The following is a 16,447-nucleotide window of genomic DNA, read 5'->3' on the forward strand; positions in this document are numbered from 1 at the left end:
TCTCTCTCTCTCTCTCTCTCTCTCTCTCTCTCTCTCTCTCTCTCTCTCTCTCTCTTTCTCTCTTCTATTTCCCTCTCTCTCTTCCTTCTTCTCTTCTCTTTGTCTCTCCCTATCTCCTTCCCTCTACATCTGTCTTCCTCGTCTCTCTCTTACATACTGTCTCTGAATTTTTAATGGTGTTCAGAATAGTTTTAGGTTTCTCAAAGGAGATATGGGCATCAAAATGTTCTGGGTATGTAAAAGTGGGTTTTTTACTCTGCTTGTTGTCTTAGTAACCACAGAAAAACTAAACAGCAGCTTACTGCACACATTTCCTAGCCTGTTTGGATTACTGCCAGAAGAGAACGTTCACCAACTCAGTGAGGCTTTAAGGGAAGTGTGTCTAAAAACATTTAAAGATAAATATACAAACATTGGCCCCCATTTACCTCATATTTCATAATTTCCAAATAACTGAATTGTGCTAAGAAATTTTGTGTTGGTCTGAGTGGTCTTGTACCCCAGAGCTGTTATTTTTGCCCTTCGTGGGGGGTGGTAGTAGGGGGAGCCATTTGCCTTTGTACAACCAGGCAGTAGGAATGCTCAATCTAAATTGGTTTTCACAGCATCTCAGATCCACCATCCCATGTTTTTAGTTAGTTTGGTGTTTGGCGGCTCTTTTTTAGACTTCCTGAAGTATCTGAAAAATACTTTGAGAGGCAGTTAGGTGGCTCAGCGAGTAAGAGCACCGGCTCCAGTGTCGGGATGACCTGGGGATCAAATCTGGGCTCAGATACTTAGCACCACACCCAGAAATAACTGGCCATGCAACCTTGAGTAAGTTACTTAACCCCAATTGCTTTAAAAAAAACCACTTTGTCATTTGAATGAGAACATTTTCCACACAGGTAGTGATGAGGTTTATTAATGTCATTTAAAATTAGTAATCAAAATGATAATTGATTCTTCAAAAATTTTTAAGGAATATTATGTGTCAGCCTTTAATGATTTCTCTCTAAGCTGGCTCCCTCAAATATTGTAACAGTTATTCATTAGCCTAACTAATATTCTGGGTTCACTGGGGAAGACTTAAAAACCTAGAGATTTAATATGCACCAAAGTAGCATATTCCATGGAAAACTTGTTATTAATAATAAGTACAAATTAGTTATCATTTGAAGTTCACCATTGAATTGTTCTAATAGCCAACTCTAAACCAGGTAGGTTATCATTTTAAATTAAACAATGACTCTTAGCAGCAGTAAAGAGGAACCCTTGAGACTGTGTCTACCCACACTGGCAAGAATTTCCAAATACTTCAACCAAGCTATTTCTTTCCTTCTTGGCAAAGTCTGCCCCTGTGATGAAAGGAAAAAAGCTTAAAAAGAGGTGGGAGGTAGAAAGGAAGGGCCTCACAAAGGGAGAGGATGTTTCATTGACAGTCAGAAAGGTTTTGTCTGGAAAGCTCCCATCAAGATGGCAGAATAATTTTGACCCACAAGGAGGAAAGAAAAAGAGTGAAAACTTTGGAGAAGAACAATCTTCCTCCTCCTCCCCTCACCCCCATTGCCTGACAGAATATATTTCTACCGTCACAGAGAGCCACACAGGAAATAGCAAATTAAGGGGTTTGATATGGAGGTATGCAGTTTTATTAATTTAGAGTTTCAGCTGCACTTACCTAGGCAAGATAGTATAGAGAGGGGTCCATTAACAAATGCCATCTTATTTTTTGCATTATTCCCTTGAAGGTAAAGATAAAAAGGCTATTAATGCTATAAATGTGAACCTTTTTGTGTTCACAGAGATAGCGGTGTCTCTTGATCACACAGGGAATTTGGTGGACTTAGCACTATGACTAATAAATACCCTTTCCTCTTATATTCTAGCCTTTGAAAAAATTTATCATCATAGAAAATTTTAATAGGTCAACTCTATACAGTACTTTTACTATTATGTCTATTAGTACTATAAATTGTAAAAAAACAAATAAATAAATAAAATATAAAACTTGACTAATAAAGTCAACATCATCCTTTTGGTCTGAAATGAATTAGGCCTTTTTTGATGGGGGGGGGGAGGTATTGGAAGGAGGACTGGATGTCCTCAAACCTCTAAGTCCAAGCCCTTTAGCTGAGTGTGTGTGAGACCCTTAAAGGCAAGTCCCTTACAATTCCTGAGGGTCAAGTTTTCTTACTTATCAAATGCAAAAATTAATTTCATGTTTAGTCATGTCCAATTCTTTGTGACCCCATTTTGGGATTTTCTTGGGAAAAATACTGGAGTGGTTTGCCATTTCCTTCTCCAACTCACTTTACAGATGAGGAAACTGAGGCAAACAGGATTAAATGGTTTACCCATGATCACACAGCTAGTGTCATGATTTGAACTCATAAAGATGAGTCTTCCTGGTTCCATGCCCAGTGCCTTGTCTATTACATCACCTATGTATCCCCAAATAATACTATGTTTCTTTTAAACAAATAGAGATAATATTATCACCTTCTTTGTGAGGTTGCTGTGAGTATTAAACGAGGTGATAGACATAAAATGCTTTGGAACTATAGAGTCCCATACGAGGTGTCCCAAAGTGCTGTTTTAAGCTATTAAATAAAACTGCCCTAAAATCTTTGGGACACCTTGAATAAATAATGACAGTAGCTAGTATGTCTTCCATTTCAAGTAATGCCCACCATCATCTCAGGAACTAGTTTCAGAAATTAACCACACTGGAGGGAGCAAGAAAACTGCTTTGCATGAAGAAATTTTCACCACAGTATTTCATAAAAACTGAGTCTCTGTGGGTATTCTGTAACTTTTCAGTGAGAGCAGGGCGGGGGGGGGAGAGTGAGAGAGGGAGAAATACAGAGAGAGAAAGAGAGACAGAGATGGAAGACTTCTACCATTTTGATTTCCCTGATTTCTCTCCTTAGATTAAGAATGATTTAGCTAAATTCCCAGAAATTTGTAGTAACAGAATCCTAGGCATATTTAACTCAGTATTTATGGACCATATGCAGAAGTCATCTTGATTCTTTTGCAAATAGACTGAAGGCCCTTAAAAAGAGTTGGGCAAAGGCAATCAGTCAGGCCATCTGCAAATGAGCAGATTGAGGTCCATGTGGACCATAAACTTGAAAATTTTATGATATTACTAGAGCCCCATAAGTCTGTTTATAAAACAGAATGAAATTATTTTTCGTTAATTGAAGTGTTTTCTTATAATTCCTTTAAATGAGGTTTAAATTATAGAAAATTGGTAAGTAGTGTATTTTTTTTAAAAGAAGAAATCCATGAAAGATGTTGTATGAGAGCCCTTTGCCTAAAAGACAAATTCATGGGACCTGGAAGATATGAAATGAGAATTTATTTGGAAGAACTGACAATGTATTTTAGTTAAACATATATTAAGCACCTATGGTATGCAGACCTGACCCTGCACTCCATATAGTCATTTCATGGGACTCTCTCTGTGGCTTTAGGGCATGTGTTAAGAATGAAAAGTTTGAAAGTATAGGTGTGGTGCTACTGAAACAATTAAGATTGTTTTCCCTGGTAAGTCAGAAGTACACCTTTTGACAGCATCTCTGTCTTAAAGAAATTTAGGGAGTGGAGTCTGGCTCCCTTGATTTTGCCAGGGTTTCCACAGGGCAAAGTTGGAGGGAAGGAAATAATACAGAGGAGCCATCTGGTAACCACTGGAGCCCAGAAGTATTATACTTGTCTTTGGCCAGGCTTCATTGTCAAGGCTTAGACTGAGTCCTCTGCTGGCTGGTGCTTGTTTTTTGGTACCAGATGCCAAGGGCAGTGAGTTTGTAAGAATTCTGGCAATTCAGCATCAGGAAGTCCATGCAGGGTGTTCCTGATACAGTTTAGGGGTACAGGGACCCCGAAATACTGAGATTCAGGGCAGAGTTATCTGGAAAGAATTTGCAGACTCAAGCAGTCTTCCAGTCAAGTGACAAAACGTTTATTAAACTGCTAATAAAGGTGAACAGAGTTCTTTTAGGAAACTCACACCCTAACAGGAATGATGTTAAAGCTTATATAGGAAAGGTGCAGTGAATTGTGTGGCAAGTATGCTAATGGGGGTGGGGGGACATACAGTTTCTGTTCCTTGGTCATAGTCACCTTTCACTACTTGCATGGCCTGGGGAGGGGAGGGGACCCCTAAGGGGTATGTACATGTGTACATCTACATTTGTAATAAAATAGCCCCGGGAATTGACATCTATAGCCTGACTTCTGGATTGTTTATGGTTACTGTGGGAATCAGTAATCAGTTCATAATCATTCTACTAGTACAAGATAGTCCTGTTCATACAAGGGAAATTCTATGGAGATCACCTTGTTCTTCTAATAGGAAGAGATAGTTTGCCTCACTGGACCCACTCATGAGTTACTGACAGGGATAGGGTCTTTGGGCTGGGATCTAAGCACAAGTACCCACAGATGGTGGGAATATCATATGCCACAATTATGATATTGTGATAATGGATGCCACTTTTGGAAAGAATTGTTATTTAAGCAGGCCAGTAGTAACAGTTTCATTCATTCAAATTCTAGATGAGTTGTTATGAGTCTCTATATTGGTAGTTGCTATATGTTTCCTGGGAACTGGGCTCTATTCTTTAAATTTTAACATATTGACTCCACAGCCCACTTACCCCCTAAGCTTCCCATTTTCTTTGTATTCAGCAATTTGGCAGTAATTCAATTCAGCAATGGTGGTCTCCTTTCCTAGTGGGGCTAGTACTGGAGAATGAGTACTCGTTCATCCAACAGAAGATCTACAGAGAAGATGATAGTAAATGGAAATCCCCCTTTCTCCAAGGAGAACTGAAGTTGTAAGAGCTTGGAGAGTCATTTATCCCTAGGATTTATCCCTGAAATAATTAAGAAAAATTGAAAGAAACCTTGGTTGTAAGAATTGTTTGAGATGCATAGGGCATTGAAGGGAAAGAGTGTCTTCTGCCTGTGGAGGTGGGGGAGGGGACCTAGACCAGCTGACATTTGTACCAGGGAGGTTTGGCCATGCCTGTCCTTCCTCATTCTCATTCCTCTTGTTTGCCGAGCAATAACTGTGTCAGTTTTTAGAGTTAAGTGTTTTCACCTCTGTGATTTTATTGGATAATGCCACATACTGATCAATTAAACTCAGCCAGTATTAAGGTCTTTTCTTTGGGTTTCTCTTAGTGAGGGTCCCTCCTGGGGAAGAGAGATTCCCACTGTAAATTATTCAATTGACTTTCGGATACAAATCAATATGATGTAAATTTGGGTGGCAGAAACCAATTCTTTCCCAGGGCTTGATTGTTCCTGGATAAGCTGATTGTAAATCTTCAGGGCTAGTGAAACAAGACCTGAAGGAATTGTAACATGGAAACTTGGTCAGATTGTAAACTTAATTTTGTTTACTCCTACAATGATATCTTAGGATTTTTTTTACCTTTAATAAAATAGAAGATTGTGAAGAAAATCATAAATTTTAAAAATGCACGTGCTGCAAATTTGTGTTGTAAATTGGGGTAGCAACATGATATGGTGGTATGATCCCCAACCACCAACATGGTATGGTAGAAAGAAGGCTGGATTGGATATCTAGGTCCTGGGCAACTCACTCATGGTCTTTGGGCTTTAGTTTCCACATCTGTAAAATTGAAGGATTTGGACCAAGGCCTTGTTCACCTGGCCCTTTTATCACCTTTCCAGTTTTCTTATACCTGATGTCCCTCTGAGCATGTTATGATCCAGCAACAGTGACCTTCAGGCTCTTTCTCAAACAAAGCATTCCATCTCCCAACTCTTGGCATTTTTTCACTGGTTACCCCCCCCCCCCCATCCCAGAAATTCTCTCCCTCCTCAACTTTGATCTAAGGGCATCCCTGGCTTTCTTCAAGTCTCAGCTAAAATCCCACCTTCTAGAACAAGCCTTTCCTAGTCTTCATTAATCTTAGTGCCCTCCCTCTGAGATAGTCTCAATTTATCTTCTCTGGACATAGTCCTTTTAGCCTTCCTCAGTAGACTGTGAACTCTTTGAGTGTAGAAATTGATTTCTTTTTTGCTTTTTTCTGTGTCCTCACTGTTTAGCACATTGCCTGGGACATAGTAAATGCTAGTTAACTGATGAATTATGGGTTGTTGAGACATAGGAGAAATCTCCTTAAATATGTCCCTCGGGGGCCTGGACTGAGTGAGGGACGGTCTTGACCAGCTGTGTGCTTCTCCCCTCACCCCTGCCATGGCTCAGCTGATCCGCAACGCTATTGAGAAGGCTCCGGTTCTGCTAAATGCTGCTGCAACTTATTCAAAGCCTCGATTGGTCACATTTTGGCAATATGCCAAGGTTGAGCTGGTTCCTCCAAGTCCTACTGAGATCCCCAGAGCCATTGAGAGCCTGAAAAAAAATAATCTCATCAGCTCGAACTGGTAGCTTCAGAAATCTCACTGTTAAGGAAGCTCTGCTAAATAGTTTGGTGGCCACTGAGGTATGCATGTGGTTTTACATTGGCGAGATGATAGGCAAAGGTGTCATCGTTGGATATGATGTTTGAAGACCAACTCTTAGCATCTTTGTGTTTGATTTATCCTTTGTTTGTTCGTGCAACATAATATACCTAGACTTCTAAATAAAACAAGGAAATAATGTGGAAAAAAAATATGTCTCTCAAAAGAGGGAGTCTGATTCACCAAGAGTTTGTGTACAAGTCACCATGTAAGATGTTGACAGAGAAGAAATAGTCTGGATGAGACATGACCTTCAGGGACATGTGATAGACACCCAAAAATAACTTCTATGGAATTTTAATCAATTGACTTCATCAATATGAATACTTTGCCAAAAGATACATCTTTGAATCACCCAAACCAACCCAGGCTGTGTCAGTCTGATCAGTGGCCTTCCTTGGGTGGATAAACCTATCCTGGTGGTCTTCCATTGGTATTTGGGGCCATTATTTAGAAATTGTAAGGATATCAGTGAGCTGTGTGGGCTACCCTTGATTTTTCCTTCTATATTCCACATGACCAGCCCATCTCATTTTCAGGCAAACTTTTCTTTTTTCTTTTTTACTTTTTACTAAAAGTGTTCTTGAGGCCAAGTTTCTTTGATAATTCCATACCATACATAGGGATGCCGTCTTCTATTTGGACTCAATACAGGACATCCAACTATGACAGTGTTGGGCACATGCCTCTCTATCCACTGTACCACCTCAGATCTGCTTTGGAATACCAAGTTTGCTTTCTGCTGCATGAGAATTCCAATAGAAATGCAAGAAAACTATTTTCTAGTGTAAGATTCTTTATTATTTTCTGAAACAAGGCATTTTTTATATCCCTACACACACTTTCTGGGGCTTTGGGCCTTCATAATAACATACACACACATCACAAAATAAATGCTTATGTACCATGGAGAATATTATATGCATTTATTAGAAATATCATTAAAAATATTTTTTTATCCCTTCCTGCTGTGTATTGCATACTGGTGATCTACATGTTGTCTCTATCCCTCAGACTAGGGGTTCTTAACATATTTTGTGTTATTGACCTCTTTGGCCTTCTGGTAAGGCTTACGCATCCCTCCTCAGAAAAAGGTGTGTTTTTTTTTTTAAAGCAATTGGGGTTAAGTAACTTGCTCAAGTTTACACAGTCAGTTATTTCTGGGTGTGGTGCTGAGTATCTGAGCCTGGATTTGATCCAGGTCATCCCGACACTGGAGCCGGTGCTCTTACTTGCTGAGCCACCTGGCCCCTAAGCAATTGGGGTTAAGTAACTTGTTCAAGGTTACACGGCCAGGTGCAGAAAAAGGTTTTTAAATTAATAAAATAAAATTGCTGAGATTACAAAGGAAACCAATTATATTGATATACAGTTATCAAAAATACTTGAAAAGAAACCAATATCACAGACCCCAGGTTAGGAATCCTGTCTTAGTCCCAGCTCTAGTGTAGAGGACCAGAATCCATCAATTAGATCCCCTTTAATGACTTCTTTTTATATCGGTGACCTAAAGACAAGACATATCTATGCCAGATTGGTTTGGCTGGGTTTTCTAAAATCTCCTTTCATATAAATATTTTTTCCTTTGAAAAGTATTTTATTGAAGCTCTTTTAAAAAAATGTCCACTGAACTTGCTATTGCTATCCCAACTCTACCCTGTAACTCCTCAAAATTTTCCTTCTTCACCTTTTTATTGCCATGTAACAACTAGGTATAGTGAGCAAAACAAAGCCATGTTGCCATGACTAAAAACATGTCCACATCTGGCATGTACCCAGTCTCTTTCCCAAGAGGTAAGAGACATGATTTATAGTAGTCAAGAATGAACACTGCATTGATTAGTGTTCTTAATTTTCCCTTCCATTATTGTGATCATTGTTCTTATTTTGATCAGCATGTTCCATATATCCACTTCTAATATTGTAATATATTGTATATTGGAATATATTAGTTATAGGAACAAAGGAAGAAAATTTTTTCATGCATCTTTCAGTCTATATAAATGCTAAGTGAAGAAAACCAGTCATTCATGGCTGGTTTTTCTCATCTTGCTGTTACCATTTGGACTTGACTCTTGGAGTATCTTCCATGTTTTCATTTAGAATATGCATGCTTGACCTCTCTGGGTTAGTGAGAAATCCATACGGCTTTTGACTATGAATCACAAAATTTATCCAAAGTTCTTAACTATTTTCCCTCCATTTTTATGCATTTTATGCAGAGAGATAATTAAGAAAAAGGATCACTCTTGTAGGAAATTTTCTAGAAAGTTGGGGAGGAGGAATAGGTATGGTCTTTAAATTGTAAACTAATGATCAGAGTTACTGACTTTAGACACTGTTGGCATTTATAGTATTCTAGGAAGTAGCATGGAATATATTTCTCTTAAGTTTCATCATATAGCTATTAAATTAATTGTAGAAAAGAGGCACTCTTGTATGGTGGACAGAAAGTTAGCCCAAAAGTCTGAAAGGTCTGGGTTCTTGTCTAGTCTCTGACATACATAGGCTGTGTGATTCTGGGCATGGGATTTAATTTTAGTGTTCCCATGCAACTTTCTAAGACTCTGAGTTGTAGTGAAGGTGATGATCTGTGTTGGCAGAGGAATTTCTTCTCTGGGAGCTCCTCCTACCAATAAAATCACCAGTCCAACAGAAAAATGAATGTTGAAACTGGCATCAGATGGGGCAGAGAGTAACATGATATGTTGGGCTGGTCCACCTGTCTATGATGTTCCTGTTCATTTAACAAACATTTAAGTACCACCCCCTCCAAAAATAAACCATGTAAGACACCAAATTTTAGAACTGGAGGCCTTCTTAGATGCTGGAATTCCTTGGATGATAGGGAAGATTCTGAGTTTTCCCAAAAGACAAGCAGGCTTTTTTTCCACAAGCCGTTGCAGCTTTAATGGTCTGGAGAAGGGCCAGCTGAATGAGTCAGACCTCTGGTTGCCTAAAAAAAAAATCTCTCCTGATGATGACGTCAGATATTAGTGACTCAGGTCTGCTGTGAAATATATTCATTGGTGGAGAAATTAATGAGTTGAATAATTCTAATGGTCATGGCAGATGGTTTTCATGACCATTTATAATCCAAGCACTTGGTATACAGTTGAAACTGAATGTTCCCTTTTGTCTGAAATTAGTGCAAAGACATTTCTAAACCATCTAGATGTCAGTTAAAATTGCATCTGTACTTTATGCACAGTGGAATGTTTCCTTTTGTTTTGCTTTCTATCCTCCGGCTTTCTGTGTTAACAAGGGGAAAGAATTGTATTAAGATTGAGAATTTGGCTCCCAGGTCTAGTAGATGGGAGGAGACAGTGCTGAGTAAATCATCTTCTATGTGGCTGAATGTACCTGTGCTTCTAGAGTATCTCCTGCCAAACAGAAACAAGTTACCAAGCAACAACAGTGATTCAGCTACTTGAAGAACGTCACTCCAGTGAAATTTCCACCTTTTAAGTGTCTTCAGGAAATGTCACTCTTATAAGTCACTAAAGAGCTGTGATGATGGAAAGTGACTTGGTCTTTACAGACACCATCAAATCAAGGACAAGAATGTAGGGACAAGAGGGTATGTAGACAGATGTTGGGATGGAAATTATTATATAGGTTGTATGTTATTCCCTTGTTTCAATCATGTCCCATTCTTTGTGACCCCATTTGGGGTCTTCTTGGCAAAGATAATGGAGTGGTTGGCCATTTCCTTCTCCAGCTCATTTTACAGATGAGGACACTGAGGCAGATAGGGTAAAGTGACTTGCCCAGGACCAAAATTTAATAAGTGTTCTGAGTCCAGCTAGCTGTCACCTACCTATTAAATGTAGACTTTTATTAAATGAGAAATAAGGGACTTGGAAGATGTTCTTCTTTCTTTTATATCCTAATAATTTTTTTTAAAGAAAGAGAAAAAGAAAAATTTGTAACTTAAATTCAACAAAATAATTTAATGGCCATTTAAGTATGGTACCCATAGGGGAGCATAGGAAGAAGAGGGGTTTTTTCTTTCCCATGGCTCAATCAGGGTTGTTTCAAGGGATTGATCATTACAAACTGACTCTTCTTTCTTCAAACTTGCAATGGTTCTTTCTTCTGCATGTGTATGTGTATATACATATACATTTATATATGTATAAATAAATTTATATATAAATATACATATACATTTATATACGTATAAATATATTTATATATAAATATACATATAATATATAAACACATATGTGTATATATTTATATATGTGTGTGTGTGTGTACACACACATACACATTATTTAGTATTGATTATTACTGGGGGGTAGAGCCAAGATGGCAGAGTAGAAGCACAAACTTGGCATGAGCTCCCACTCCAATCATTTCTAATGCATGTAAAAAAATGGCTCTAAACTAACTTTAGAGCTACAGAACACACAAAGTAACAGAAAGAAACAAATCTCCCACTGAAGGCAGCCTGGCAGGCAGACAGGAAGGGTCTGTCACATTGAGATAGGAGCCGAGTACAGGCCTGCATGAGTGTGGGACCAGACCCCGGAAGGCCCCGACCAGTGGCACAGACCATCCTAAGCAGACTTCAGGAGAGTGAATCACCAGCAGCTGTGGCGGGTTCCAGACTTCTCAACTCATAAACACCAAAGACAAAGTGAAAGGTCAGTGTGGAACTCTATTGGAACAAGGGGGCTACAGAAGAGCAGTCTAGCCCCTGCCTCCAGGGCAAGAAGCATTGGACGCAGGATGGCTGTGCAGCTATTGCCCTGTGGCTGCCTTAAGAACTCCTGGCTTGCAGATCCAAAGGGGACCAAATGACCATTCAGAGGTAATAGCTCTTGCTTTAACCTGCTTGGATCTGGTTCACAGTCTTGAGTGGTGGTCTTGGAGTGTGTGGCCAGTGAGCCAGAGCTTGTGGGGGCTGCAGAGAGGGTGCCCTCCTAATAGCTCCAGCAGCTGTGAAACCCACAGCAATTTGGGACAAAGCTCTCCATTCTGGAAGCAGAGTTCTACCATGGCAGTTAATTGACTGGCAATATGAGCAAGCAGAAGAAGCACAAACAGACCATAAAATCCTTTTTTGGGGACAAAAAGGATCAAGGCATGGAGCAGGAGAAAGACAACGAAGTCAGAGCTCCTGCATCAAAAGCCTCCAAGAAAAATATAAATTGGTTACAGGCCATGGAGGAGCTCAAGAAGGATTTTGAAAATCAAGTAAGAGAAGTGGAGGAAAAATTGGGAAAAGAAATGAGAATGATGCAAGAAAATTATAAAATCAGGGTCAACAACCTGACTGAAGAAAATAACACCTTAAAAAAATAGACTAACTCAAATGGCAAAAGAGGCCCAAAAAGCCAGTGAGGAAAAGAATGCCTTAAAAAGTTGAATTTGCCAGATGGAAAAGGAATTTCAAAAAACTCACTGAATATAATAACTCCTTCAAAATTAGATTGGAGCAATTGGAAGCTAATGACTTTATGAGAAATCAAGATATTATAAAGCAAATCCAAACAAATGAAAAAATAGAAGGCAATGTGAAATATCTCACTGGAAAAACCACTGACCTGGAAAATAGATTCAGGAGAGATAATTTAAAAATTATTGGACTACCTGCAAGCCATGATCAAAAAAGGAGCCTAGACACTGTCTTTCAAGAAATTATCAAGCAAAATTGCCCTAATATTCTAGAACCAGAGGGCAAAATAGAAATAGAAAGAATTTACCGGTTGCCTCTTGAAAATGATCCCCAAAAGAAAACTCCTAGGAATATTATAGCCAAATTCCAGAGTTCCCAGGTCAAGGAGAAAATACTGCAAGCAGTCAGGAAGAAACAATTTGAGTATTATGGAAATACAATCAGATAACACAAGACCTAGCAGCTTCTACATTAAGGGATTGAAGGGCTTGGAATATGATATTCCTGAGGTCAAAGGAGCTAGGACTAAAACCGAGTCACCTACCCAGCAAAACTGAGTATAACGCTACAGGGAAACATATGGTCATTCAATGAAATAGAGGACTTTCAAGCATTCCTGATGAAAAAACCAGAGCTGAACAGAAAATTTGACTTTCAGATATAAGAAACAAGAGAAACATGAGAAGGTAAACAGGAAAAAAAATCATAAGGAACTTATTAAAGTTTAACTGTTTACATTCCTACATGGATAAACAATAATTGTAACTCATAAGACTTTTCTCAGTATGAAGATGTATGTATACATACATATATGTGTATACATAAGAGGGTGTATGTGTATATATATATATATATATACATGAGTGTGAGCATATATATATATATGTTCATGTATACATAGACAGAGGGCACAGGATGAATTGAACATGAAGGGATGATATCTAAAAAATAAAATTAAGAGGTGAGAGAGGAATTTATTGGGAGAAGGAGAAAGGGAGAGATAGATTAGGGTAAAATATCTCATGTAAAAGAGGCAAGGGAAATGGAGGGGAAGAGAAGGAAGGTGAAAGGGAATAGGACAACCTTACTCTCATTGAATTTGGCTTAAGAAGGAAATAGCATAAACATTTAATTGGGTATCTTACCCCACAGGAAAAGAGGGGGTAGGGGATAAGAGGGGGATGATAGAAGGGAGGGCAGATTGGGGGAGAGGGTAGCTAGAAGCAAACATTTTTGAAAAGGGATAGGGTCAAAGGAAAAAATAGAATAAGTGGTGGAGACAGGATAGGATGGAGGGAAATATAGTTAGTCTTCCACAATATAATTACTATGGAAATGTTTTAGGTAACTACACATGTACAACCTATATTGAATTGCTTATCTTCCCCGTGGGGGTGGGTGAGGAGGGAAGAAGGGGAAAAAATCTGGAACTCAAAGTTTTAAAAACAAATGTTAAAAAAAATTTGTTTTTTACATGCAACTGGGAAATAAGATATACAGGCACTGGGGTATAGAAATCCATCTTGGCCTTACTAGAAAGTTAGGAGGGTGATGGGAGAGGATATAAGAGAGAACAGATTGGGGGAAGGGGTAGTAAGTAGATTTGCTATTTTGGGGTGGGGGTAGGGGAAAGAAGGGGAGAAAAATTGTAACTCAAAATCTTGTGGAAATGAATGTTGAAAAGTAAAAATTAATTAATTAATTTAAAAAAACCTATTATTACTGCATATGTCATATCCCCTCATACTAGACAATAAGGGGAGAATGAGCAGAGATTGGGTCTTATCAGACTTATCTGTAATGTCCGTTATTGTGTGATACACATAGTAGGTACTTTAGTTGAATTTTAGTTTGTTGTACTAGGAAATCAGACTGTGGAAATGTGCTAAGTACTAGATACACATTTGATTCATTTTTAAAAGATACTACTGTTTCTAAATATTCAACAAACTTAAATTGTAGCCTGGTATGACAGTTAAACACTTTTAGACCCTGATAAAAACTCTTCCCCACCCCCAGAAATGACTCACCCGCTATTATTTGGATTTTGATGTCATTAGTTACAAAATAAATAGTTTTCTAACTTGCTTGTGGTATGCCACAAGTCAGTGTTTCCTGAAAGCAGGTGTCATAGTTACCTGAAATGTTTACAGAATCTTTCGATAACTTTCTGTTTATAAAGCTCATATGTTTATCTTGGGGGTACTTGAATTCAGTTTAGTTTGTAATATGAGAATGTTGCGAGGAATGATGAGAGGTTTTGCAGGTGCCTCCAGGAAAGGCTGTCCCACATCTGATCAGAGGAAGGAACGATGAGTCACGGTCACTAGGGACTGCCTGCTGAGGGGGTGCTGAATCGGCCATATAGCAACTTTGAATGAACAAAAAAGGGTTGAGTTGCCTTCTCAAGGACTTGGAAAATTTCCTAGATTGATCAGTCCTGACAATTGCTCCCCTCTTCAGGTGATTCATAATGGAGACAAAAGACTTTGCCAGAAGGAATCTAGAGAGAGCATTTGGACAAACTAGGAAGTCCAGATCAATAAACCCCAGAGAGGTTCTTAATCTGTAGTCAATAGACTTGGGTTGAGGAGGGGAATGTAGGGGAGAGCCTGTGAACTTGGATGAGGAGAAAAAATATCTTTATTTTCATTAGCATCTAACTGACATTTATCATTTCCTTCCACTATTTATGTAGACACAAGCATTCTTTTGAGTTGGGAGCCGTAGGATTTACCAGTCTAACACAGGGGTCCACGACAAAGAAAGAGCCCTTGCCTCAGCAGCAATTACTTCATCCCTGTTGTCCAAGGAAAGTAGAGTTGATAAGATCAGAATAGAAAGGTGAATTTAGGAAGAGAGCAACTAGTACAGAAAGTTGTGTTGGCAGAGTAGAGTTTGGGATTTCTGGGCCAAGACTTAAAGAATTTTCCAGGGTTTGTTGTGCCCTTTAAGAGAATAAGGAGTGTGAAACCTCAGACTAAATTCTGCCCCCTCCCCGCCCAAAAGCTAACTGAAAAACAACAAACTTCAAAGGGCAAAAGGAAAATGAAAGGATAGTACAGCTGTTGGGATGGCTAGGCAATAAGAAGATATATATGCTGGCTCTCAATCCTATTTTCTTTTTCAAGAATGATGAAATTTATAGAATCTTTAGATAACCTGAGAAGGATAGAACAAAAATGGTTAATAGGATATGGAAAATCGTTACTGAGGAGATCAGGCAGCACCAAACTGCCTTTATCCCCAGGCACTAACAGTAGGTCCAGAGTACTGAAAAACCAAATCTAACCTCTGAATTACTGTTAGTGATCTTTTGAAAAATTATAGAGAAGAAGAAGAATAACTGAAATTTTCCTAGTACTTGGAAGATTTGGTGTGACTCTTTGGCAAAGAAACTGGAACAGTTTGCCATTTCCTCAGTGGATTAAGGCAAATGGAGGTTAAGTGACTTAGGTCAGAGTTACAGCGGGTAAGTGTCTGAGGCTGGATTTGAACTCAGGTCTTCCTGACTCCACACCCAACACTATGTCCCACTCACTGAACCACCTAGCTTCCTCCACTTGGAAAATTACAATGTGCTTTATGTGACCTATCTCTTTAGAGCAAGCAAGATGCTCCAAGAGGAGAAAGGTAGAAGTTTTAGTGCTAAGTATAGGTAAACGTGGTGATGTGTTCACATAATCCTATGGACTGCCTTGGGAGACATTGTGTTCAGAATGGAGATGGTAGGAGACCCACTGTATCCTGCCTCAGTCAGATACCAAAAACCACAGCCTAGTGGTTGTTGGGTTTTGTTTTGTTTTTTCATCTTAATTTTGAACCTTATGAATCCAGGGTTGCAAGTGAGATCTCACTTTGAATTACAATGTATTCAATAACTTGGCTAATGGCACCATATAAACACAAACAGGGGTTCCTTAGGGATTCATTCATACTTCATACCTGGGAGAGAGTTCCAGTTCTGAAGAAAAACATCAAGGCCTTGGCAGACTGAATGACAAAGAGACACTTTGGAAGTCATGGGCAATGAGAGAATGCTTGAGACTCTGACAGGCTTCTGAAAACATTTGCAGTGAGATGATTTTTTAGTTAAAGTAAGGGGAAATATAGTGTAGCTGTAGATTAACCTTGCCTCATAACCCTGGAATTGAAGGCTGTAGTATTTGTATATACTCTTTTCCCAAACAAAAACTTTCTTAAAATAACCATGAAGCTGAAAATAAAAGAATTGACCTCTTTCATGATCCAGCTGTTTTCTTGCCATGGCTTCAAAGAGATTTCTGCTTCTACATAATGAAATCTGCATGGGCTTATTCTTCAGAGTTAAACCTTCAAAGTAGACCCCTATCAGTCCTCTTAAATGGCTCTTTTGCTAGGTAGTCTCCAAGTGTAGTTTTCTTGATAACATAGAAATTTAAAAAATCTCAAGGAAATTCGGACTTTGCTTCAGGGTAGATAATCTCCTGGTTGAGTTTCACTGTACCTCCATTAAAATTATTATCATTACTACTACTACTACTACTACTACTACTACTACTACTACTACTACTA

General features: G+C 38.8%; 2 protein-coding genes across 9 annotated transcripts in view; one reads left to right on the forward strand and one right to left on the reverse strand.

The window, feature by feature from the left end:
* The window catches only part of PAPSS1 (3'-phosphoadenosine 5'-phosphosulfate synthase 1), a 524,017-nt gene that overhangs the window by 289,798 nt on the left and 217,772 nt on the right, over window positions 1-16,447 (reverse strand). The window lies entirely within an intron of this gene.
* SGMS2 (sphingomyelin synthase 2) overlaps window positions 1-16,447 on the forward strand; it is a 230,334-nt gene that overhangs the window by 163,175 nt on the left and 50,712 nt on the right. The window lies entirely within an intron of this gene.

The sequence above is a fragment of the Petaurus breviceps genome, unplaced genomic scaffold (assembly GCF_028583685.1).
Source record: "Petaurus breviceps papuanus isolate PSGF00001 unplaced genomic scaffold, PetGlider_PUasm1.0 126, whole genome shotgun sequence".
Lineage (NCBI taxonomy): Eukaryota > Metazoa > Chordata > Mammalia > Diprotodontia > Petauridae > Petaurus > Petaurus breviceps.